The sequence below is a fragment of the Protopterus annectens genome, chromosome 2.part2, assembly GCF_019279795.1.
Source record: "Protopterus annectens isolate FY-2018-M chromosome 2.part2, PAN1.0, whole genome shotgun sequence".
Lineage (NCBI taxonomy): Eukaryota > Metazoa > Chordata > Ceratodontiformes > Protopteridae > Protopterus > Protopterus annectens.
This window is the reverse complement of record NC_056730.1, coordinates 645,295,414-645,313,956: the sequence shown is the minus strand read 5'-3', so window position 1 is coordinate 645,313,956 and position 18,543 is coordinate 645,295,414. Positions and strand designations below refer to the sequence as shown.

Sequence of the window (18,543 nt, the reverse complement as noted above, 5' to 3'; positions counted from 1 at the left end):
CCCTAGTTTTCCACTTAAAAAATCTTTCATGTTGGAGATAATGTCTGCAAATGGGATTTCCTCATTAGGACAATATGATGAAAGAGTATCCTTAAATTCAGACTTACAAGGTATTCGGGAAGATAACTGACAGGCATAGCCTAAGCCCTCATAAGCCGGACAGAACTTTCTCTTCAGAGGAAGAAGGAACTTTCTTTCTTTTCCCACTGATAAATGAAGAAGAAGATGGAAGAAAAGGCTGAAGAGACTGAATGGCTTTAAATAAGCCCTCTGCAAAAATAAACCAATCCTCCTAGAAGCCTTTTTAAACAGAAAAGATCTGAGGAGGAAATGGGTATTTATTTTTTGTGTACACTTTTTAGGGGTCTTGCCCTTATGGTTTTGGGAGAGGAATCCATAGGTCAGATTTCCATAAGTGACCCAGCAATGTTCTTGCTGAATAGTACTTGACGTAAGCCTCCATCATCCTCAGATGCTGTTTAATGTGGTCCTGCCTTCCTGACAAGTTCTGCTTGTTCTGTGGTCTAAAGGATATGTTATGTTTGGGAAACACCAGAGGGATCAAGACAATGCAAGCACTATGCAAATGCTTCAGAGGAGTCATCAGTCACAGTCCATAGAAAAGATGATGACATTCGAGGTTCTTTGTTAACTTCTTTAACCAAATTCTTTTTCTGCTGAGGGAAGAGCTCTGATGGTGGGGAATCCAACATCATGTTGCACATACCAAATCTCTGAGGTGTTTGTTTTCAAGAAAGATTTTTCAGAGAATATAGCTTACTCCTTACTGTTTCAGGAATAAAAGAAAGACAACCTTGACATGTCCTGATGTTGTGATGCTTACTAAGGTGAAATATACAACTGGTATGAGCATCCTCCAAGAATATGACTACCACAAGAATATTTGCCCTTTCTGAAAGACATAAGAAATGTTTGATAATGATTTTTACAGAGAAAAATGAAGGTTCCCCAACAGGGATACTTATCTGCCAAAAGTTGTAGCTGAAGCCAACTGCTGATACTAACACCACTGGGTAGATGAGACTCTGCATAAGTGTACAAACAGCAGGAAACAATTTGAGTTTTGATGTGCCAGTACATCCCCCTTATATCAGTACATGTTCTTGTGCTAACAGCAAATACAAAAGTGAGTGAGAAAGGGGCCTAAAGTTTTGTAGACTGTCTAGATGCCCAATATCCTTGGCAGGATACATCCCATATAGTTATGGCTACTGCAACAGTGACCTACTAAGAAACATTTTACCTGTTCCTTTCAAAAGATTTTAGTCAGACTAAATCTATTAGTGGAGCCTAATGATTTGCACCATAACAATATAAAGCAACTTCTTGAAATATTGCTTTTGCTAGAGTGATGGTAAAGATGGACCTAATACAACTTGAGTAGTGGATGGTTTCCAATGTGGGGGATCTTGTTCTGTCTCTACTTTGCTAATATTTTACTGAATCACATTGAATGGATGGGTTCTTCTTATGATAATCTTAACTGAGTGTGATTGCACTGTTCCTGTACACATATTATGCACAGCTAACCACAGTACTATTACTGCTCACAGGCAATATCAGTTAGCAGACTGTGCACATGGTTAGCTATAGTATAGCTACAGTGTCTTAGCTATAGTACAGCTACAGTGTCTATAGTACACACAGGGTCAATACATTATCTAGTGTTAGAGTACATTGTATAACTGTTCTTTTATTCTTTATGCATTGTATGCTTTTTGCTCAGAGTTATATATTATTTTTCTGTGTGAGCTGCCAACAGACTATCCTAAATATAAGTATGATTTAGAAGGATACTCTAGAGCAGTGACTGTGGCAGAAACTACTAACTATACGGAAAATTAACTACGAATCATTACAGATCATACCACCTCATTGTCTTAAAAGTATCATTAAGAAACAGTGCACTGTACCTATGCAGGCATTGCATAATTACCTGTCTCCTCATATGAGCTGTGTGTGTGTGTGTGTGTGTGTGTGTGTGTGTGTGTGTGTGTGTGCGCGTGCGTGCGTGCGTGCGTGTGTGTGTGTGTGTGTGTGTGTGTGTGTGTGTGTGTGTGTTAAGGTTATGAGCTACTTACAAGATTCAGTCTGTAGTCCTAATTTCAATAACTCAGTTTGTAAAATGTGTGACTCCAAGTAAGTCACTTAACAAGACAAAACTTCTGGGACACCCATGCAAAGTGGTAATTGTGTTTAGTGGCTAAACCGGTAAACACATTAATTAAACTATGAGCAGCCACTGTTGAAACTGTGGCTGTTGAGTTATGCCACACATTAAAAACTTCTTGAACACATAAGACAGAAGATCAGAAATGGTTGTGTAACTGGCAAACACACCACCACTAGTAGTGCAGAAAGAATCTATGAAAAATAAGCTCTACCTAAGTAAAAGGTCAAATGGCGAAAGGAAAACTTGCATCTTTGGATGAAAAATCATTTTTTCTAACAGCAGTTGTTCTGCACTAAAGAATAGTTTGACAGATAATACATACAGATATATACGTCAAGAGCTGATGGACTGCCTTGTTATTAGCACCTTTTAGCACTATTTACAGGAGACCTCAGTCATGACATAAGTAGAATGCAAGCAGGGAGTGTCCTCAGAATAGTGTTGTGCAGTTTGAATACATGACCCTTTTGAACCCATTGTCAGTAGAAACATACATGTTTAAATTAGAAAATTTTGTTTTGAAAGTTATTACTTCTACTTGGAGAGTTAAGTGCTTCAGGCACTTTCATTGAACAAAGACCATCCTTTTCCACAACAATAAAGTGGTCCTTAAGAGTAAAAGTAAATTCCTCTCTGGGTAATTTCAGAATAACATTTAAAAGAGTACATTACACTGTTCATACTTGTTGACTTCTCCCCTACAAATGAAAAATTGTTGCATTCTACCCATGTTAAAAGTTCTGCCCTCCCACATTGTTTGGACAATTCTGATGGAAGGTAGCATTTCTCTCTTGTTTTTTCCTAACAAAAAGGTCAAATTTGTCAAGGAAACCTGTTTCTAGGCACACAATTTCTAATTAGTTGGGGCACTGCATTTCATTTTCTTAGTAAAAGAGGAAGGGTGTAATTATTCCAGGTGTTTGGGCTCACCTCATTATTTTGGATAGTTACTTTTGGTGTCTGTCAAGGAATTTGCCTTTTAGATATCTGAAAGGCTGATACTTAAAAGCCTTTGCACTTTTATTAAGCATTATTTCTTTGTTTTTGGTGACACCTGGGTCTTTGGTCTGTTGTGGGAAGAAGACATATGTATTGTTGTAAATAACATTGTGTGTGTGTGTGTGTGTGTGTGTCTGTGTGTGTGTGTGTGTGTGTGTGTGTGTGTGTGTGTGTGTGTGTGTGTGTGTGTGTGTGTGTGTGTGTGTGTGTGTGTGTGTGTGTGCGCGTGTAGGTTTAGCAGTCAAGCTGTTTTGGGTCAACTTGGGACTTGATCACTACTCATCAAGTCCCTGTTCTGCTGATTCGACAGCGTCACTAAAACAGGTCAACTAAGCATAATTTTATTTATGTGTGAATTACTTATGCTGACATACTCATATATATATATATATATATATATATATATATATATATATATATATAAATACATATACAGGGTGTGTCATATATTAATATGAATATATATGAGTATGTCAGCATAAGCAATTCTCTCTCTCTCGTGCACGCACTCTCTCTCTATATATACACATATATATATATATATATATATATATATATATATATATATATATATATATATACACATACATGTGTGTGTGTATGTATATACACACAGACACACATATAGTATCTTGGGTCTATATCACAGCTTCGAACCCTTATGTCCAAAACCCAAAAAAAATGAAAGCACAGAACAGCGATTTTTTTCCCAGGAAAAAAATCGTTGTTCCGTGACAAAAAAAAAAAAACTTAACCGTAAATTGAACTGGGGGGCTTCACCCCCCCATACCCCCCTACTTAAATATACCAACTCTGAGATCGCACCACAGTGGAGGAAATAGCAAAGCCCTGAAAATGGCCTACCAATTTTTTTCCCCTGGGAAAAAAGTCGATGTGCCGTGGCTTTGCTATTTTCCACTTTTGGACTTTAGGGTTCGATATTACAACGTTCAAACTTGTTTTAGTTCGACATTGTAATATAGACCCTAGTATTAGTGTAGTAGTGTACATTGTAATATAGACCCTAGTATTAGTGTAGTAGTGTGTATATATATATATATATATATATATATATATATATATATATATATATATATATATACACATATAGAGTGAGAGAGACAGAAAGAGAAAGACAGATACATATATTGTAAAGGTCTACTTCAAAGTATCAAAAGATGACACTGTCGAAAATCACTTCATCAAGATGACATTACAGAAACCTCTAAACATTTAACATCCAAAAGAGCAAAAAGGAACCCCGGGAAGAGAACCACTTGGCCACCAGGACAACAAAGCAAACGATGCAGAAAATACAATCCCCCAAAGTGGGTCACTTTGCCCCCCACACACCCCTAACTAAATGTACCAACTCCGAGATCGCACTACAGTGGGGAAAGGGCATGGTGGCCAAATGGTTCTCTTCCCGGGGTTAGTTTTCATTGTTCCAGGTGTTCAATGTTTAGGGAATTCAGCGATGTTGTCTCAATAAAGTGGTCTTCGACGATGTCGCCTTTCGACACTTTCAGGTTGACCCATACTGTACTTCATATGCATTATAAATTATAAATACATACATATATGCACGATTATAAATGGAACAAACAGAGATATTCATCCTAAACCAGGGATTATTACAACAGGAGATAGCCATCATTATTCTCTGAAACCTAGAAGAACAGACAAACTTAAAGGAACAGTACAAATCAAACTTACAGTAGAAATGGCTGGTACAAAAGCAGCAACTACAGGACTTTTCCAATGGACAGACCAAGAAAAGTATTCAAGAACTATGATTCAGGCTGAGGTAATAACCTTTGCTGGCAAAATACTTGATGAGACTGAACAAATGTTACAGAAAGGGTTAACTTTTTTCCTAGCTATCACAGCAGTGTTTCTAAGACACTAAAATCATTAAAATTATATACTAAGAATGTGAAATGATATGTTTTGAGTGCACAGGGTCAGTTTTCCTCTGACAGCAATGTCACTTCTTTTTAAAAACCTAGTGTTTATATCCCTTTGTTCTTCATCTAACAATAGAGTCTTTTGAAAAAAAAAGTGCGAGCAAGAAACAAGAAGTCTTTTAGAAACTCCATGGACTAATCAACAGAACCAAATGAGTTTTATAATTTAAATACAAATCAAAGAGAAAAACTCATATACATAGCTATGGATATTATTTACAGATATATAAAGGCTGTTATGCGAGGATGGCTGTTCTCATGGATAATACTGAATACATCAATAGGATGTCAAATATGCTCAACAGGGATGTGGTTTTAGTGAATACTCACAGCACGATTTACAAAACACATATTACATTATGGATAGTCATTTGTCAGAACTAATACTGGAAGGGGTTACACTGATGCTAAAGATGATTTTTGTGTCGTTTCTAATCCAGTTATTTCTAAAATGTTAGCAATGCCTAAGGTGCATGGAAATAAGATGGATTTCATTTTATAACAATCAATACAGTGGCAGGGTCTAAGACTAAACCCATGGCCTTGGTAAGAAAAAAAATGCTATACAATTTGCTGGCCAAACTCAGTACTGTTATATTACTGCAGATCCCAGGGATCTTAGCGTTACTCTGGATAGCAAATCCTTCTATGTGATGATTCGCCAGGTGGATGAGTTATTCCAGGTCACAGAGTTTATGAGGTGTAAGTAAGTGTGTTTGTCTGGCTAAGTTGTCTATGATACACTGATTTTTGTCTCAGATTTTAGAAAACAATTTTTTGCACTTCATGAACACTGGTTTCATCAAACCTCAGGAGTTGCAATGGGAACATTTATGGCTCCAACTTTTCCAATATTTTGCAACCTAATGGGAATATATGCATGTGCATGTATATAACAGTGCATACACTCCTCATATGCTGACTTTCAGCATTACGCAGTTGGTATATTTTTAGTGGGGGGAGGTACTGTAGACACATTGCATGATTTTTTAAATATCTAAACAATGCTATTATGTACTTGTACTTTACCATGGTCTTTTCTAATGCATGCATACCATTCCTAGATACTGACATTTACAAAGTACCACAATCTGGAGATATTGGAACATACTTGTACCATAAACTATGTTACAGTAATACATTTTTGAGTTATGGCAGTGGACACTCCAAGTAATGAAAGATGAACTTGGTAAAAAGCAAAGCTATAAGTATTTCTTGTATTTATAGTGGAGATATAGAATTTGTCGATAATATTACGTCACTTAGTGAGACATTTGTTGCTAGGGATTATCTGACCAATAAACTTAATTCTGTGGCCACTGAGTTTCTCAATAACAGGTATACCAGATATTCATCTGTTCTATACTGTATTATATTACAATATGCACAAGAAGCCCAACATTACCCACATGGGGGTTACAATTCAGATAGCTGAATAATTCTTGTTACTTATTAACCATAACTCCCTTTCTTTTATTTCCACCCTATTTTTAAACTCCGCCTTAATTTTATCCCACTCCTTAGCTACATTTTCAGAAGAAATTTCTATCATCTCTAATAGCTCCTGAATAATCTCCACTACCCATTCCTTAAATTCCTCTCTTTTCAACAGATAGGTGGGAAAGCACAATGCCTTATTTTTTTATTTCAATAGCCTGTGTTTTTATTTTAGCTATTATTGGTGCACGATTTGAAATAGTTAGTGGGTGCATATCAAGACCTTCAATTAAATGGACATCTTCCTGTGAAATGTAAATTCTGCCTAACCTAGCCCAGTTTTAATATCATGGAGAATATGGAAATTCGCTCTGAACTCCTATTACTGAATTCACATCTTCCATGACAAATATTTTCATAAATTTCTTCAAAAATCTACCTTCCTTTGTTATACTTTCCCTTCTGGGCTCCCCAGACACATCTTCACTGTTGCAAATCACATTCCAGTCCCCACCTATAAGTAATATTCCTTGCTGAAAACTGATTATTTCTCCCAGAGTTTTCTTAAACTCCATTATAGCAATTTTAGGTGGAATATAAATACATGCGAGTGTAATCCTACTCCCTTGCCAGTAGCCCCTTATCACTACAAATCTGCCATTATTATCTTTTTTATCCTTTTCTATCACTACTGGGGCTTCTCTTACAATTAATAGAAGTACTCCTCTTTTCCTTTGTCCTAGGTATTCTGCTGAATAACCATCCTGAAAACCTTTCTTTATCAAATTCACATGTTCAGTTCTTTCTAAGTGTGTCTCCTGTAACATATCTATTTGCACTCTACATTTTTTAGTACAGTTCACTGCTCTTTCTTTTTTGCATTTATCTGTGAGACCATTGATATGTAAAGGAATTACAAAAAGCATAATTCCATTAAAAAGTTATTATTCCCACATTTTACATAACACCTTTTTTGTTAAATTTCTAGTTTCAGTTTTTGTGTTACATGCATACACTGTTTGACAGGTTGAACTTTTATACAGTTGTTTCTTGTCATATCCATTTGAGCCTATGTCACATCTTACAAAATTGTTTGTTTTACTGAAAGCCCTCAAACAAAAAAAAAACACACCCCTAAAAAACTGAGACATCCTGGGGACAGATGAATTAGTCAAAAAACGGTTAGTGAAAAGTCATAGTTTTTCACTTTAAAACTGATAATTTATAGTCCCTTCTTAAAAGAAGTAAAGGTACTAGGCCAGGTAATACTGGGTTTAGAACAGTAAATTAGAAGGTATTCACGCTTGCGGTTCCTGTAAATAATGTAGATTAGTCACTGAAAGTTCCTTCTACATACACTTGAAGACAAATAAAGTCTATAGTAAAAAGCACAATACACTTGTTTGGGTGAAAGAGTGGTTTATGTGACCACGTGTTCCAAATGTGATACATTATATGTTGGCCATATCTAAACAGTCCTAATTTGGTTTGTGATTTATTTAGCTTTACTGTTAAAAAGAAGTGTGACTGTGAGCTATAGTGAGGTAAAGAAATCACAACTATTGTCTGGCTTGTAGAACTTGTATGGTCAGAATGACTTTACTGTACTTTATTATTTAGTTGTATATTGCTGATGTGATTTTTGTCATATAAGTTGATTTAAGTTCTTTTTGAATTCTGCGGATACTGATTTTGATTATTCTTTTCTTTTGCAATATTTCATTCATTTGAAGCTGAATATGGATTCCTTAAATGAGTATGCAATTAACAATTTGCTAATGCACAAATATCTTGTACAGTGTAATAAATGCTATGCATATTTAAAGGCAACAGCTGATAATACTGGTGATCTGTGCTCCTCGTGTCAAAAGTTGGATGATTTGCTTACCATTGTTAGAAGTAAATCTAGACTTAATGATGATGGTTGCACTTGTGCAATTGGCATAGCTTGGAGAACTGTTGTTTCATATATTAATGACTGGACTGATGAACTAAATAATATGAGGTATAGAACAAATAGAACCCATTTAGGAAATTATGCATCAATTTTCTGCAAAGATCATTCAACCCCTATGAAACAAGATGATCCCCCTGACAACTTTGGAATCCTGGATGCAGGTATTCAGCAATCTGAGGATCCAGTTTGTTTAGAAGGAAACAAAAAAAAAGAAAGAAAGGAAGAAGTTCACAACAAATAACAAGGAAGAAAAAGAAACTGATTAATGACTGTAAAGGAAAGAGAATACATAATAAAAAGGTCACTGCTTTGTTATGTATCACACAGGTTACAGGTAATGATGATATTTTTATATCAGAAAACCTTCAGTCTACAGACAAAGGCATCATTTTTCCAACGGAAAAGGGAGAAAAAAAGAGGCAAGGGGCAAGTGAAAAGGAAGAAATCAAAAGTGAATGTGGAATGACTGAAGAACGTTACTGTAAGAAAAAAGAAGCAAAAGACAGATGCTGACTACATGGCTCAAGCTGTGGATTTACAATACCAGCTGAATGAGAATTTAATACAGAATGAAGTCAGTAGGATTAATAAGACTAATAGTGATCAAGATCTAGTCTTCATAACAATTGATAGAGCAAATATTACTTATTAGAAACTGAAGATTCTTCAGAGCTGGCCAGCAAAGATATTCTTGTAATTGAAGATTCAAATATTAGAGGCAATGACACTTATATTTGTAGAGATGATAATGAACATCAGGTAGTGTTATGTTTGCCAGGAGCAAAAATAGAAGATGTGAGACAAGCCTTGGAATGCCTTAATGTAAGAAGTATGTATCTGTTTTTATTCATGTTGGTACAAATTATGTCACCGGCAAGGATTCTCTAACTGTTAGTAGGGAACTGACAGCCCTCTTAGATAGTATAGTTTGTACTGGTGTTAGGACGTATTTTTCACAAATCACCTATAGAAAAGATAGTCAGGTCACTGTGAATGAAAAGATTTTTTGAGTAAATACCTACATGGAAAAAATGTCCTGTTTTAAAACAGGGAAATGTGTAGAGCATCCAAGCCTAGTTTTGGGCACACGTGTTCAGACAGGATGGTGTGCATTTGTCAAGATAAGGGAAGAGAATTTTTGCAGCCGATATTTTGCAGTATTTGACAAACCCTAGGCAGGATTTTTGCCAGTTCGAAAATTTAACAGTTCACAGATAGCAAAATTTGATGCAACTCATAGTTTTTAATGCTAGAGGCATTAACAATAAAATTTTTTTTTAATTGGAAAATTTCCTATGTTCCCACAAATTTGATGTTGTTATTGTTTGTGAAACATGGTCAAAGAACAATGACTAGAAAGCAGTTCTGTTAGGGTATAAATGTTTTTACTGTAACAGACATACAAACAACAAAAAAATCACGTGGCGGTTTTATGATAGGGATTAAAGATGGCTATGAGACCTGTGATTATTACATGTTCAGTAATAATACCAATACTATAGACTGTGTAACAGTGACAATAAAGACAACCTTGGAACATATAACAATTGTTGGAGTGTACAGACCCCCAAAGTCAAGTGCAGATGACCTAGAGGAATTCATACATTTTCTGCATGAAACACAAGAGGGAAGAATAATATTAGCTGGGGACTTAAATTTACCAGAAACAGACTGGAATAATATTGATTCAACGACATTAGTAAGGGAATTATTCACAGCGTATATTCAGGAACAACAATTGCTTCAGATTGAAAAAAAAAACTACCAGGGGACGGAACGTACTACACATTGTTTGTGTTCCCAAAGAAATTACTTTAACTTCAAGTCATGTTTTACCAACATTGATGTGCACTGATCATGGGGTTATTAAGGTTAATTTGTCACTAGATAATTCTGCCAAACTGAAATCTAAGCCAATGCACAAAAGGTTAATTACAGATTATATACAAGCAAAGCAGTCACTATGTAAAACTAACTGGAGTGAGGTGTTCAGTGGAAAAACTGCAGATGGAATGTGGAAAGTTTTGAAAGAGAAATTGTTTGAGTGCAAAATGTCAAAAAAAATGTTTAACATCAGGATCTAGGCATACAATATCAGAGGGATATATTTCCATAAAAACAAGCTACCTGATTAAGGTGAGAGAAAAAAATATATGAAATGGAAGAGAGGTTGAACTACAACTTTGATAACTGAAATAAACAAGCTGGACAAACATATTAGCATAGTGTGATACAAGATCAAGAAAAAGTTTTAAAAAATTTATATAAAGATATTGAGCATAATAGGAAACCTTTTTATAAATGCATTAGATGTGGAAGGAGTAAAGACACATATTGATAAACTCTGTGCAGATTCTATAATTTATTCTCAGGCACAACAGATTATAGATATATTTAAAAAATCTTATGCAAAATAGTTTGGCTGCACAAAAGGGGTTATAAGTTGTCCAAGTGACATTCAGGTAACTCCAGATACTAGAATCAAATTAGATTATATTGAAAAAGAACTGTGCAAACTGGATCCAAACAAAGCACAGGGAGGAGACGGAATTAGTAACAATGACCTGAGAACACTTCAGCAAGAACTTGCAGTACCATTATACCTATTATTCAATAGGTCATATGAATATGGGGAGATTCCTCAAGATTGGAGACATGTGCTTATTAAGCCTGTCTTTAAGGGAAAGGGGAGTAGGACAAACCCAAAGTCATATAGGCCCTTAAGTCTACTTTCATGATGTGGAAAAATAATGGAGAAGGTAATATTGGATAAGTTATTGTCAGAACTGGATAGGGTGGGACTTGAAAACATATATCAGCATGCCTATTTTGAAAACAGATCTATTACCACCTGTAACGTGAGGTTCTATAACAATATAATAGCTATGAATGGAAAATTGTGCTGTGATGCAATTTATATAGATTTAACTTCAGCATTTGACAGGGCCATACACAAAATACTGATCAATAAATGAGTACAACTAGGTATTAATGCACTAGCTGTATGGCTTACAAATAGGACATAGCAAGTATCATACATCAACTGGACAGGTGAAATCCTTGGATACAGTCAGGGTGCCCACAGGGCTCTGTCCTAGGCCATTACTTGTTTAGATTGTATCTTTCAAACCTAACGTTTTTATCTGTGGTTTTCTACACTCTGTGTAGACGACCTGAAAATGGGTAAACTGATTACATGTGTTACAGATAAGGCATGTCTTCAAAATAACTTGACTAAATTGATCATTTGGACACAGAAGAATAATGATAGATTGCGTCTTTCGGCTTTTCCCGGTTAGGGGTCGCCACAGTGGAACTCCGGTCCGCTAATGATTGGCAGTTGATTTTTACGTACCGGCTTGCCAGGCCTGATGCACAACCTTCAACGAAGGTACGCCCATTCACGCATGTCTCCACGCAGAAGACGCTCTAGCTGAGAATCGAACCGGACAGCATCTTACTGTGAGGCGACAACGCTACCGCAGCATAGGAGAATAATATGCTTATAAATACATCAAAAACTAAGCATATGGGATTTGGGAGACATACACTGAAAGGTGAATATTTAATACAGCACACAGTGATTGAAACTGTAGACTCACATAAGGAGTTTGGTATATGGGTAGATTCAGCTATGAGTTTTTCTAATCATGTCAACCAATTGGTTAATGATAGTTATAGAACTATAGGTTGTATAAAAAGATTTATACAGTCTAGGAAATCAGAAATAATGAAGTCATTGTTTGTTAGTTACATTAGACCCAAATTTGAGTATGGAATAACAACATGGAAACCCTATAAGAAAACAAGCATGAGTAAACTGGAAAGAGTACATGGCAAATATACCAAGAGCATCCATGGATGTGAAAATTTAAGTTATTATGAAAGACTAAAATATCTGAACTTGTTTGTACAGTGTCTCTTCCAGATATCTAAGAGGAGAGCTTATTCAGGTATATATGGCATTTAGAGACAACTACCTCCGGGAATGTTTGGGGTTATCAAAAAGTACTAGAGAATCATCAGATAACCTATGTAGAAGGTTCTATAGGAATGAGAAGTGTACTAATTGGCTCTCTGACAGAGTAGCCGATGCATGGAACAGACCACCAAATTGCATTAAAGCAAGTACTACTTTAGATATTTTTAAGCCTGGACACTTATTATGGGAACAAGTGTTTTAGAAGTACTTGAAATATTTGTATGTATGTATCTATATGCGGAAGAGACTACAGCAGTGCATATTGACCCATTTGTAATCCATAAAAAACATACACAATATAACACATTATATAGACACTTGTTTGCTCAGATTTTAGGATTTTTTTTTTTGTTGTTTTATGTGTTAGAAAAAGTTGTAATTTCAGATAGAGAGGTGATATTGAGATAAAACTGGATAAGAGAGAACTATACTGGCAGCTTATGTCAGCAGCCAATTGGTCTAAATGAACATATTAGTAATAAATCTGAAATGAAAGTGAAGTGATTAAAAACTGGAAATGGCCATGTTCATTTAAATGTTCCTTATATCGTAAACAGGGCCAGGCTTATTTAGTGCTTGGACAGGAGACCCCCTGTGAATACCAAGAGTTGATTTTAATACTTTTTAAAATCCCTGGTCTAAATTAACATATTAGTATTAAATCTGAATTGAAACTGTAGCAGTTAAGAATTGGCAGTGGTATGTTGACTTGAATATCCCTCATATTGTAAGCTAAGCAGGGTCAGCTTTGATTACTACTTAGATAGGAGACCCCTTGTATATACCAAAATCTGACTTTAAACTTTTTATAATCATATTTATATTTATAGAGGTAGCTGGGAGTGCTAAATTTAGATGACAGTGTTTAAAGTTAAAAAGAAGTTATGTACTTACCATAATGTTCCATGTTTGTAGTCCATCTCACCTACATTCTTGCTGGATGGGTTCGGAGACAAACCTTGGCTCCGACTCAGCCGATACTAAAGCTCGAAAGCTTTTACTGGCTTGAGGCTATCCCCTATCCCATGGTGCACCATGGCAATACCCCAGATCTTGTTTGCAAGAAAGTAACTAAATACATAATAGAGATTATTCTATCAATAACTATGTACATAAAAACAAAAAGATTTTGTTTTATCATCCATAGCATATGGGCAGACAACTATCACAAGGTCAGACAGCAAAAGGATAGTCCACCAGTTCCTTCAGGATACAGGACGGGGGTAGGAGGGTGGGATGCAAGAATGTAGGTGAGATGGACTACAAACATGGAACATTATGGTAAGTACATAACTTCTTTATGTTATGTAGTCCTATCTCGCCGTAATTCTTGTTGGATGGGACAGCGTCCCCAGCACCTTTATCCCAGGTGGCTCAAGCAAAGAGACTCTTCAGCACAGTGGACCCAAAGGAGGACCTGTCCCGGGAGGCCAAATCTAATTTGTAATGAGTGAGAAAGGTATGAAGTCTTGCCCATGTAGCTGCTGCACAAATGGTATCAATTGGAAGTTTGGATTTCAAGGCATATGAAGCTGATACTGCTCTAGTTGGATGGCCTCTTACTTTAGCAGGTAGTTGTTTCCCAACATTTTTGTAAGCAAATGAGATGCAGCCTGAAAGCCATTTAGACAGAGTTACATTGGAAATGGGTAAACCTTTGTATTTCTCTGAGAAGGAAACAAACAGTTGATCCGATTTCCTGAAATCTTTATTCCTGTGCAGGTAAAATCGGAGGATTCTATGGGCATCTAATTGATGCAGTCTGTATTCTGATTTGTTAGCATAACTGGGGAAGAATACTGGTAATTCAATAGTTGTGTTTAGATTATGTTCTGAGCATACCTTAGGGAGGAAAGAAGGATTAGTTCTTAGGAAAACTCTGTCCTTATGAAAAATAATATATGGAGGTCGAATGGTCAGAGCTTGTAATTCTGAAACCCTCCTAGCAGATGTAATAGCTACTAAAACCAATGTCTTCCAAGACAACAATTTCAAGTCAGATGAATAAGCCGGTTCGAATCGTGATGAGATCAATGAGGTAAGAACTAAATGTCCCAGGGCTCCGGAGGTTGCCTGATTGGAGGTCTGAGAAGGAGGACTCCTTTCAAAAAGGTTTTACATAAAGAGTGGTACATAATAGAGTTTCCCATGTTCCCAAAATGATAATTTGAGATGGCAGCCAACTGAACTCTAATGGTAGCAGCTGCAGCTCCTTCTTGAAAAACAGATGCGAGGAAGGACACAATAGACTCAATGGGGGTTGAGTAGGGATCTGTGGAAAACCTTTTCCATTTGCTGGAGTATAATTTTCTAGTGGAAGGTTTGTGGGAAGAAATGAGTATGTGTTTTACAGTAGGAGAAAGGGATAAACATCTGGCTATTCGTGGAACTGGAGCAGCCATGCTGTCAATTTCAGGGTGTGGGTGGTAGGATGGAACTGTCTTGATTGGTGAATCAGGAGTTCTGGAAATGGTTCCAGAATCCATGGTTCCTCGAAGAGATAAGGCCAAAGGAAGGGAAACCAGACTTGGTGAGGCCAGTAAGGAGCAATGAGGATCAGGGTACTCTTCAACAGTTTTGCTTTCTGAATCACTTTGGGTATGAGGTGAAAAGGTGAAAAAGCGTAAAGAAGTCCGGGAGGCCAGTTGTGGACCAGAGTGTCCCTAGCTGACATCCCCATATGGGGAAGGAGGGTAAAGTAGTTGCTGCATTTGGTGTTCATGTGTGTGGCGAATAGATCGCAACAAGGCTGGTCCCATCTGCGGAAAATCTGTTCTGTAACTTCTGTTTTCAGGGACTACTCATGAGGCATCAGAATTGCTCGACTCAGTTTGTCCTATCACATTGGACTTTCCCGGAATGTCCGTTGCTACCAGAAAACGTTGAGAGTCCATCACCCATTTCCATACTCTTAGTGCCTCTCGACAAAGTGGATAAGACTTGGTTCCCCCTTGCTTGTTTATATACCACACTACTGACATGTTGTCTGATTGAATTTCAATTGTCCCGGTAGGAAGAGAGCTGTGAAGTGCTTGCAACGCATATAGCACTGCTCTCATCTCCAGAACATTTATGTGCAAGTGGTTTTCATGATCCTGCCAGATACCTTGGACTTTCATTCCCAGATAATGCCCCCTCACCCTATCTGGGAAGCATCTGTGGTCAAGACTGCATTTTTATGAGGGAGAACAAAGGGACGACCTAGATAAAGCTGGTCTGTATGCAACCACCATGTTAGATCCTTCTTTCAGGAATTTATAATGATTATTTGGTGGGACAAGGGTAGATCCTGCATTGACCACTGGGCAAATAGTAGCCACTGAAGCACTCTCATGTGTAGACAGGCTAGGGGAACTAAAAGAATGGTGTACACCATTGCCATAGTACCTAGGACTTGAAGAACTATTCTGGCTTGTACTTTGTCTTTGTTCAGCAGAAGTCTGACTTGGTTGTGTAATGATTCTATCCTTTCTGGAGTCAGTTTTGCTGTCATGGTGGTTGAGTCTAGACTTGAGCCTACGAAGACAATACGCTGCAATGGAGATAAAGCAGATTTTTTTAGATTTAGTGTAATTCCTAACCTGGCGCACAAGGATAGAATCTCGTCCCTGGCTCAGATTAGTTGGTGCTTGGTGGTAGCAGTGAGGAGCCAGTCATCTAAGTATGGAAACACCCAGAATCCCTGATGTCTCAGGTGAGCCGTGACCACCGCCATACATTTGGTGAATACTCTGGAGGCTGTAGTGAGGCCAAAAGGCAGTGCTCAAAATTGGAAATGACTGGCTCCCAGCCAAAAGTGTAGGTGTCTTCTGGAGTGCCTGTCATTTTGATATGGTAGTACATGCCCTGAAGATCTGTGGAGCACATCCAATTGTCTTTTCCGATAAATGGAAGAATTGACTGCAGAGTGATCATTTGGAACTTCGATTTTTTACATACTTGTTCAGGTCACTGAGATCTAGAATTGATCTCTAGTCCCCAGTCTTTTTTGGAACTAAAAAGAATTGAGAGTAAGTTCCGGATCCTATTTGCTCTGTGGGTACTTCTTGGATGACTCTTTTTTGACACAATGAGATGACCTCTAACATTGCATGGTCTATTTGATTAGGTGGTACTTCTGGTAAAGACTGATTTTTAGGTGGATCGGAAGTAAAAGGAATGAGGTAACCTCTGGAAATTATATTTTGTACTCATCGATCTTGAGAAATTTGTAGCCAGGCACTTGGGTACAGTGAGAGATGATCCCCGACTGCCTCCAGAGATGGACAGTCAAGCAACCCTTCAAGAGCAATAAAAGGGCCAATCAGAGAAAGCATCTCTATCACCCTGGTGTTGCGGACCCCCTCTGCCACGAGAGCAGCACCTTCCATTCTAACCTCCCACTCTGCCTCTAGGGGTAGGTTGACCATGTGCTTCAGGGAACCCTTTCTGGGATTTTCAGAACCACATTTTTCCTCCTGTTTTACCCTTGGGATAGGGTCTGGAAGGAAGGGAAAAACGGACTACCACAGCAGATAAGGTTTTCCCTGTCTACTCGCACCTGGTCAAAGTCTCTTTTACCTGAGGTCCAAAAAGAGTTGAACCATCAAAGGGGACGCTGGTAAAGGAAGACTTGAAGGACTCCATAAAATTGCATAGATGCATCCAGGAATGTCTCCTAAGAGATATTCCTGATGCGGCCGCTTACTCGCTCCATCAGCTGCATAAGAAATCAACCTCACGGAGGAGTTAGCAACAGAGGTAAGGGTAGAGAGCTGCGAAAATACCTTGTCAGTGGATCCTGAAGCTATTGAACCCTGAACGGTATCTCCCAACTCTTTTAGGAGATCCCTTTGTAGTCTAGTAAAATGGGAGAGGTAGTTCAGTGATCGTAATGTAAAAGCCGCTGAAGAAAAGGTATGCTTTCTATACCTATCCATCGTCTTGGACTCTTTATTAGGATGATGGATATTTGAGGATGTCTCAGATAACTCCTTCTTTGTGGCTGCTGCTACAACCATAGCACCCACAGGTACTCCCTTGGTTAGAAAGGTTTTGTCTTCTGGAGCAGTGATAAACTTATTAGGCCTCTTCGGGACAGGCTCCACTGTGTCCTGAGAGGTCCAAGCTTTGTGAGATATGACCCCTAACAGCTGGTAATATGGCGGTGTCACCCAGGAGGTGGAAGGTCATGAACTAAAAGCCTCAAGGTACACTGCTTTATTCTCAGTAGGGTTAGAGGTCTTCCAATCACCCCTCTGTCTAAGGATTTCTAGGATGTCCGCAAAAGAGACATCCTCAGAGGGAGATCTTGGGGACCCTTCTGACTCATCCAAATCCATGTCAGAAGTGACAGACTTGGGTGAGTCAATATGCTTCCTCTTGCAGACTCTCTTCCTAGGGACCTCCCCAGTGGGGTAATCTGAGGAGGTTTCAAAGAGGGGACACCTCCTATGGGGGCTCCTTGGGGCTCTGGTTCAATATGCTTAGGGGCAGGCAGGAGAGAAGAGGCTGCTACTAGCTGCTGGAGGGACATCGGGTCCAATGGCAGGGCTTTTGTACTTGACAAAGCTCTCTCTATCACCTCAAAGGCCTTACCACCCCGCTTCAAAGAAGACCTCCACTCCGAGGAAGCGGAAGGTCGACTCTGAGCCGGAGGAGCAGGTTCCAAAGTAGATGTGGGAGCCAAGCTCACATGAGCCGAAGCATCGAGAGGGAGAGTCGGTTCGGTAGAAAAGCCGGGGTGACTATCCCTCTCGAAGTTGACCGGAGAGTGCCGGCTCCCAGAGTCCTCGGCTCCAGACAAAGCTGATGAAGTTAGAAATATCAGTTCTGAGGAAGCAGGAAGAGTTGTCGGAATTGAGGGCTCCAGCGTAATATGACCCAAAGCATTAGATTCCAAGAGTGAAGCAGTTGGAGGAACAGAAGACTGATGCTGGGAAGGATCCGAAACCTTTGGGTTCTGACAGGATAACATTTTTTCCAGAGCCGGGTTGCAGAGCAGCTGCTTCACCACCCACTGTACATC

The 18,543-nt window shown here is 38.2% G+C and overlaps 1 protein-coding gene across 1 annotated transcript in view; it reads right to left on the bottom strand.

The window, feature by feature from the left end:
- The window catches only part of ATP6V1B1 (ATPase H+ transporting V1 subunit B1), a 1,526,458-nt gene that overhangs the window by 1,201,215 nt on the left and 306,700 nt on the right, over positions 1-18,543 (bottom strand). The window lies entirely within an intron of this gene.